Below are 8,904 nucleotides of genomic sequence, written 5' to 3' on the forward strand. Positions count from 1 at the left end.
ACTTGACAAATGATCAGAGTATATAAACAGGTAGTTTTCAAAGGAAGAAATTGGTTATCTATAATCATAATGCTCTATATATAATATATATATTATACTCTCTCTATATATAATACTCTACATGTGTATAAAAAAATACTCTAAACGAATATTAATTGGGAAAACAAATAGAATTACTCCAAGGTACCAACTCACATTTATTAGAAATGCAAAATAGGGGGAGGAGCCAAGATGACAGAGTAACCGCAAGGACTTGCTAGTGGTCTCTGCACAAACCCAGCTAAATAAACAAAAAATGGGTGTAAATAAATTCTGGAGCTGCAGAACCCACAGAATGACAGAGTGAAGCAAATCTCCAGCCCAAGACAGCCTGGAAAGTCTCAGAAAGCTTCTATTGGATCACTCTGGGGGCAGAACACAGTCCAGCATGGACTGCGACAGCACAAACGGGTCCTGAGCAGGCCTTGGGGGGACTGAATCTCTTGCACCTGTGCCGCTTTCCAGAATTCATGACCCAAAAACACTGAGGACAAATTGGAAGGTCAGTGAAAAAAACCTGTGGGACCTGTGTGAGAGAGTAGAGTGATCTGACCCCAGCCCCAGGGAGGCAGAGGGGATATAAGGAGATGAATCCACAGAAGCCACAGCAGCAGGGCCTGCAGAGCCATTGTTTCTAGAGCTCCAGGTTCACAGATTGTGGGGGGATCTAGCAGCTAAGAGTACACCTCCTACCTCCACTGGAAGAAGAGAACTACATTAACAAAGAGATCAAAAGTCAAGGAAATTGCTGGGGAAATGAGCAAAAACTGGAAAAAGAATCAGACTACAGCATTTTACTTTGTTGACAAGGAAGACCAAAGCATGTAAACAGAAGACAACAAAGTCAAAACTTCTATATCCCAAGCCTCCAAAAAAATATGAATTGGTCTCAGGTCATGGAAAAGTTCAAAAAGGATTTTGTAAATCAAGTAAGAGAAGTAGAGAAAAACTGGGAAGAGTGATGAGAGTGGTGCAAGAAAATCATGAAAAATAAGTAAACTGCTTGCTAAAGGAGATCCCCAAAAAAATGTTGAAGAAAATAACACTTTAAAAAACGGACTAACCCAAATGACAAAAGAGATCCAAAAAGGCAATGAGGAGAAGGGTCCCCTAAAAAACAGAATTGGTCAGATGGAAAAGTAGGTCCAAAAGCTCACTGAAGGAAATAATTCCTTAAAGATTAGAACAGAGCAGATGGAAGCTAATGACTTTATGAAAAATCAAGAAATTACAAAACAAAGCCACAAGAAGGAAAAAATAGCAGAGTATGTGAGATATCTCATTGGAAAAACAACTCACCTGGAAAATAGATCTGGGAGAGATAATTTAAAAATTATGGGACTACCTGAAAGTCATGATCAAAAAAAAGAGCCTAGACATCATCTTTCAAGAACTTATCAAGGAAAACTGCCCTGATATTCTAGAACCAGAGGGTAAAATAAATATTGAAAAAATCCACCAATCACCTCCCGAAAGAGATTTCCAAAGGAAAACTCATAAGAATATTGTAGCCAAATTCCAGAGCTCCCAGGTCATGGAGAAAATATTGCAAGCTACCAGAAAAAAACAATTCAAGTATTGTGGAAATACCATCAGGATAACTAACACAAGATCTAGTAGCTTCTAGATTAAGGGATTGCAGGGCTTGGAATATGATATTTGAGAAGACAAAGGAGCTAGGATTAAAACTAAGAATCACCTACCCAGCAAAACTGAGTATAATACTTCAGGGGAAGAGATGGTCATTCAATAAAATAGAGGACTTTCAAGCATTCTTAATGAAAAGACCAGAATTGAATCGAAAATTTGACTTTTGGGGAATAAGGGAAAGGAGAGGTGTGATAGAAGGGAGGGCAGATTAGGGAAAGGAGTAATTAGAATGTATGGTGTCTTAGGGTGGAGGGAGGGGAGAGATGGGGAGAAAATCTGCAATTCAAAATCTTGTGGAAATGAATGTTGAAAACTAAAATTAAATTAATTAATTAAAAAGAAAAAAGAAAATTTGACTTTCAAACACGAGAATCAAGAAAAGCATGAAAAGGTAAACAGGAAAGAGAAATCATAAGGGACTTACTAAAGTTGAACTGTTTACATTCTAACAGTGAAAGATAATATTTGTAACTTGACATTTTTTTTCAATATTAGGGAGAGATTATACATACACACACACACACACACAAACACACAGAGGGCACACTATGAGTTGAATAGGAAAGGATGATATTAAAAAACAACAAAAGAAATGAAAAATAGTAGAAGGAATGTGAAGGTAAAGGGAACACTAATGAGTCATTGATGAAGTTTTAAACTGGTCCAACCATTCTAGAGAACAATTTGGAACTACACCCAAAGGGATATAAAACTGTGTGTACCTTTGCTCAAGAATACTACTACTCATACGTTTGTATCACAAAGAGATCAAAGAAAAAGGAAAAGATCATAGGTAAGCAAAAATATTTATGGATTCTCTTTATGTGCTGGTAAAGATTTGAACACTGAGGGAATGTCCAACAATTGTGGAATGTCTGAATAATGTGAGGTGTTCCATACTGTGAACAAGGTGAGAGTTCCATACTATGAAGGAATACTACTGCACTATCGGAAAAAAAAATGAGGGATTTAGTTTCATTTATTTATATATTTTTAGTTTTCAACATTCTCTTCCCTAAGACTTTGAGTTCCCAATTTTCCATCCTTCTCTCCTATCACCAAACCCCAAGAAACATGTAATTTTATATAGGATCTTCATATGCATTCATATTGAACCTATTTTCATATTAGTCATGTTGTAATGAAGAATTAGAACTAATGGGAGAAACCAGAGGAAGAAGAATTTAGAACTGAAATATTTTAAATCCTAAAAATGAATAAATAATATTTTTAAAGAGAGAGAGATAATCCAACAGTCTTTCTAAATACTAAGAAGGCCAGAGCGGCCAGTATGATGTAAGGAGGACAATGTCATCCAAGAGACAAAGAGCCATATTAATTACATAGGCTTTGGTAACACTGTAATGATTTCTCAATACACAAACAAAATCATGGCAGAGATATCATAGAGAAACAGCAAATAGTGACAAAAAGCACCCTTAATGAGCTGGAGGAATTACTTTCAGGGAACAAAAAATGAAAAGAATGTGCAAACAAAAAATGAAAAGAATGTGCTTTTGCCTTGTAAAATTGGTTAATAGAAATTATGCAATTCTGTCCTGGATATGCCCTGCCTCCTGCAACAAGGGTATAAAAGTCCACATTCAGATGGTGCCAAAGACACTCACACAACTTACTCTTGACATCCAACCAGATCCCTGAGTCCTGACACAATGAGCTACTACAGCAGCTGCTATGGAGGCCTGGGCTATGGCTATGGCTCTCGTTATGGCTACGGATGTGGCAGCTTCCATGGCCGAGGCTATGGTTATGGAGGCCTGGGCTATGGCTATGGCTCTGGATATGGCTGTGGATGTGGCAGCTTCTGTGGCCTAGGCTATGGCTTTGGAGGCTATGGCTATGGTTGCTATCGCCCATCTTGCTATGGAAGGTATTATTCCTGTGGCTTCTACTGAAAAACCTCCTGCTCCTGGACTGTCATAAAATCCTGGTCTCCACCTTGCTTAGGGCTAATTCCATGCCTATGAAAGAACATCAAATTCCATAAGCCTATATAACTGGGTGACATTGGAGAAAAGAAAGCCTTGGAATCAATATATATACAAGTCATGTGAAGTGGCAGGAACCAAGAAGCAGCAGGATACATCCTTCTGGGAAATGATACAGAATCTCACCTTTCATGATGGAAAGTTCATTTCCAGCAAGTTTGCTCAATTCTTATACACCAAATGGCAGAAATGTATAATAAGATGCTCTAATAAACTTGCTTCAATGGAATAGCAAAACTGTTTTCATGTCTCCTTCTTGACCTCACTGTATTTGAGTTTCAGTCTCATTTCATGAAGAAATTTTCAATCTTGACTTATACTTACATGTCATTGCAGAAGAAGTCTTCTCCATCATTTAAAATGAAGGGATACCTCTCCAGATTTCTGTTCAGAAACATTGTTTCCTTGTTAAATGTCTTTCTAAGATTTCATTTCTAAACTACTTAAATTTTAGTCCTTCCTGATAACCAAGTCCCACTTTCCTCAAGGCAAGACATTTGTCCCTATAAACCACAGCCCTTCTTCCACATTCTCTGCATGTGTGGACAGGATTTTTATGTTCAAAGATTCTCAAAGATGCACATGTTCATCACCTCATCCCCACAGTTCATCAATTCTAGATCCAAGGTGTCCCTGACAACTGTCAGAATGTGAGCTGGCCCAACCCTCGTCTATTACTTATCTTCCATTACTTGTTATCAACCACCAATTTGAAATTCTGAAGTACAGCACAAGTGAGCAGCCATTACAAAGTTTACAGAAGACAATCATGCACCAGTCCCGAAGGTTGTCATGACACCACAGTCTTCTGATAGCTCCCATCCTGGAGCACACTATGCCACCAGTACAACTCACAAAACTGTACCTGAGCTAAGGCACACCTGTCCACAAAGGAAGTGGACTCATGCTTTTTTTTTCAATTTTTCAAATTTTTTATTCTTTCCAGTTACATGTAAAAAATTTTTTAACACTTTTTCAATTTTGAGTTCCAAATTCTTACCTTACCTTTTTTTCCTCCCCACTTCCTGAGAAAGCCAACAGTTTGATACAGGTTATATATGTAAAATCATGCAATACACATTTCCATATTATTCATGTTGTAAAAAGAAAACACACTGTAAAGCAAAAACAAGAAAAATAAAGTTAAAAAATTGCTTCAATTTTCATTCAGATTCCATCAGTTCTTTCTCTGGAGTCGAATTTTTCATCATCATAAGTCCTTCAGAATTGTATTAGATCATTGTCTTGCTGAGAATTGCTAAGTCATTCCCAGTCGATCATTGCACAATATTACTATTCCAGTGTTCAATGTTCTCCTTGTTCTGCTCATTGGACTTTACATCAATTCATGTAAGGTAAGTCTTCCCAGGCTTTTCTGAAAGCATCTTGCTCCTCATTTTTTTATATCATGACAATATTTCATCACTGTCATACACCACAACTGGTTCAGCATTCCCCAATTGATGGATATCCCATCAATTTCCAGTCCTTTGAAGTGGACTCATTCTTAAAAGAATGTCCTTCAAACCACTATGACATTCTATAATCAGCTCTAATGCCCAAAGAAAGAGACTTTTTGCTTTTCTGCTCCACATCCTGGCTTTAAACCTTTGACTCTCAAAATCAGCCAGCCCCCTTAGATGAGCACTTAGGAAGAAAGTACCCTATATAGCAAACAGCAGGTGCTTGATAAATATTTATTGATTGAAATGTTTATTTATAGAACTTGTGTTTCAGGCAGTAGAGGAAACATTAAAGTGCCATTACCAATGAATCTTATCCCTTCTGTTGCTGTAATCTTAAAAAGAAATTACAATTGGCAATTTATGTCTCTTAAGCTTTATTCTTCATTCATAAAAAGCATGTTTGTTTCTTTGGATTCACCTACTTTTCAATGGAAAAGCACTCAGCAGTCTTCTATTCAATTCCTCTCAAAATACATCTCCAAATGATTTATCAATCCTTTGCGAAAACACCTTCTATGGAGGGTATTTCAGTGAAAAACAAATCCTTCAGGAAGAAGATTGTTACCCTTTGGTACAGCTCTCATAATACAAATCAATATTTCATTATCTTTAGCAAAATAAAAATCACTTTTGGGGGAGAAATGCTACTTCTATATCCAAGATCTCATGAGAAGGGACTGACTCACAGAACAGATCTGGTACTGTGTGGTTGACACTAAAACACCTTGAGAGAGGAAGCACAAACCCCTGAGTATTATTCTAAGCAATGCTAGCTCCTTCAACCAAATCCCCTAAGCCTTAAGCTGGAGGTGCTTTTACCAGCTGGTCTGGACTCCCCTGGATGGTCTCCAGCTTAGCCAAAAAACAGCCAAGCACTGAGCAATGCATGCTGTAGGTCTACCATCACTTCCATTTTCCTGAGTTCTCTCTCATGCCCCTCTTCTTACAATCTCAAAGTCAAAGTGGGATTTCTGGCTGTTGAGTAATATCCTACTGGGCTTCCTCAACCTTTAGAGGAGAGTTGTGAAAAGTTTGGTACCTGAGAGGAGAAAGGAGACACGTAGTGCTGCCCCAAGCACATTGAACTCATTTTTCTTCTGGTCATTTGGAGTCTTTTTAAGATGTTTTGTAATCTAAGAGCTATAGTGCCTTCTCTGCACTCCAGTTCTCTTCTCGGTGAAGTTCACTAACCCAGCCCAGAATTTCCCCTGAACACACTTGTTCAACCAGTTTTCTGCATATACCTGGAATGCATGATCCTACCCAATCTGACTTTATCAATATTTCCTAGTACCTCCACATTGTAAAAGTTCCTGACTTTACTGCATTCATTGGAGCCTCCTCAAGAGTCCCTACCTGCCCTCATTTCATTGTCTTTGAAAGACCTGGACATTTGGTTCCTGACTCCCACCTTCAAGAGAAACTGCTCTCTCCAAAGTGCTCAGTGATTTCCTACTGACCCAAAGCAGTGACCTCTTCTGAATCTTCCTTCTTGATCTGCCGTCAGCATTTGACACTGCTGGCCAACCGGGGCCAACTGGGTGTGGTTGACATTGCCCTTCCCACCCAACTGTTCCTTCTTGCTCATCTTAACTAGTTCATCATCATGTCATATCAATTCTGGCTGACACCACAGATTCTGTCTTCTCTTTTCTCTCCATTGTGCTTTCTCCCCTGGTTAGACAGTAGACCCTCCTTCAGGTCTCAGCGATTGAGGTCCTTCTCTCTGCCACTCATGGCCACATCTCCAAATCCAGGTCAGCATCTCTCCTCAGCTACACTTCCACATCATGAGGTGTCCAACTGCACAATTTCAATGTGATATTCCCTAGTCATCTCAAAGCCCCCAAATCTAAAACACAGCTACCTCTTGAAAAGCACCTTACCTCTTCCCTGACTCTCTACTAGTTTCAATAACATCCTCTTGTTGACAGTCACACAGGTTCTGACACTCAAGGCCTTACTTGCCAATTCACTCTCAGTCAATCAGTTGGTATAACTTATCCTTTCTAACCTCACAGCATCCCTGGGCATGCCTTTCTTTCTCTCTAATAATACAGACCCAACCTTATATTAGGTCCTCAGTGTCTCTCTGTAGGTGTCTTGTGACTGGTCTCCCTGGTTCAATTTTCTTTCAGCACCATTCATCCTCCACTCAGCTCCCCGAGGGATTATCCTAAAACATTTATCTTATCCTTCACTCCTTCCAATCTACAAAAGCCCCAGGGTCCATACGTGTCATCTGATGAATTTATTGCCTCCAGTTCTATGCTAGTTCAAATCAATTCCTTTGTCTGGTGTTTCACCCGCTTCATAAACTGGCCTCTTCTTTTCTTTCCAGTCTCAATATACTTTATTCCCTTCCCTACCTTTCATAGTCTTACCTGCTCTCACTCAATGCGCTGCATGTCCCTTCTCCTTGCCTTTGCATTGGCTTGCTATCTAACCAGTCTCTCTCTTCCCTTACCCTCTCACTTTCCCTGTTCCCTTCCAGCCTCAGCTCTAATCCTACCGGTAAGAAGTGCCATCCCTTTTCACCAAACGCGTATGCCTCTGTCTCTGAGAGCTTCTTCAATTAAGTCTGTTTGTGGCAGTACTCACTTGGCGTCGTAATATTAGAGCTTTCTAAAGAAAAGAACTCATAAGGTCGCGCGGCTTGGGCGGCGGGGACGGCGAAAAATTTGAATGGGTGGAGGGATCCGGACCGCCGCGAGGCTCCCTAAAGTCCAGCCACGACCTCACTATGTCAAAAGTTTCCTTTAAGATCACACTGACCTTGGACCCGTGGTTGCCTTACAAAGTACTCAGTGTTCCGGAAAATATTCCTTTCACAGCAGAAGAATTTAAAGTTCCTGCAGCAACAAGTGCTATAATTACAAATGATGAAATAGGAATAAATCCTGCACAGATTGCTGGGAATGTTTTCCTAAAGCATGGCTCAGAACTACGACTAATTCCTAGAGATCGTGTTGGGAGTTGTTAATTTCTGCAGAATGGAAATTAACCATTATCCTTCCGAATAAACATAGATGTTTGTTTTGTAACGTTGCATTCGGACTATCTACAATTTTATGTACCTACTCCTATAAGGACCCTTCACTTAAAGAAGGAATACATCCCGTGAATAAAACAGCTGCCTTAAGAAAGAAGCCAACTTCTCCTCTGCTACTTCACTACATTTATGAAAGGAGTTTCGATTTCATTTTAAAATAGAAAGATGATATTACTGAGAACTAATTCTTTACCAGTAAAATTAAAAAAATGAAAATTTCTCATTTAAAATTATATATCAACCATAGATTAAATTATTTGTATGAGCTACAAGTAATAATTGCCAGCGAACATAGAAAGAGGTGAATAAATGTGTATTTTACATACATTTTAAGAAAAGAATAACAGATGAATTGATTAACATAAATATTTGTGTTTATTATCATTTGGGTTTTCTAGGTTTCAGTGGACTCCCATACTTCATTTGGATTTCCAGTTAACTCAGAAGTACCATCAGCTGAACAATATGAACTTATTCTAATTATGGAAAATGACATCTTACACCACCTAGTCTACCTATGTTCCTGTAGAGCTGAATGTAGTTAGTGGAAATTTAAATATATCTTTTGCTGAGTTAAAACCCTCCATGAGTATATTTTAAGAACTCTCATATAATCATGATCTTTTGATATAGATAATTCTGCATTGAAATCTGAAAGGGAATGAATACCATTGAGAAGACCTGAAAT

The 8,904-nt window shown here is 38.7% G+C and overlaps 1 pseudogene; it reads left to right on the forward strand.

Moving 5' to 3' along the window:
• Positions 1-7,846: 7,846 nt before the first annotated feature.
• On the forward strand, positions 7,847-8,147 carry LOC140507032 (ubiquitin-fold modifier 1 pseudogene; annotated as a pseudogene).
• The last annotated feature ends 757 nt before the right edge of the window (positions 8,148-8,904 follow it).

This window comes from Notamacropus eugenii, chromosome 5 (genome assembly GCF_028372415.1).
Source record: "Notamacropus eugenii isolate mMacEug1 chromosome 5, mMacEug1.pri_v2, whole genome shotgun sequence".
NCBI classification, from domain to species: Eukaryota; Metazoa; Chordata; class Mammalia; order Diprotodontia; family Macropodidae; genus Notamacropus; species Notamacropus eugenii.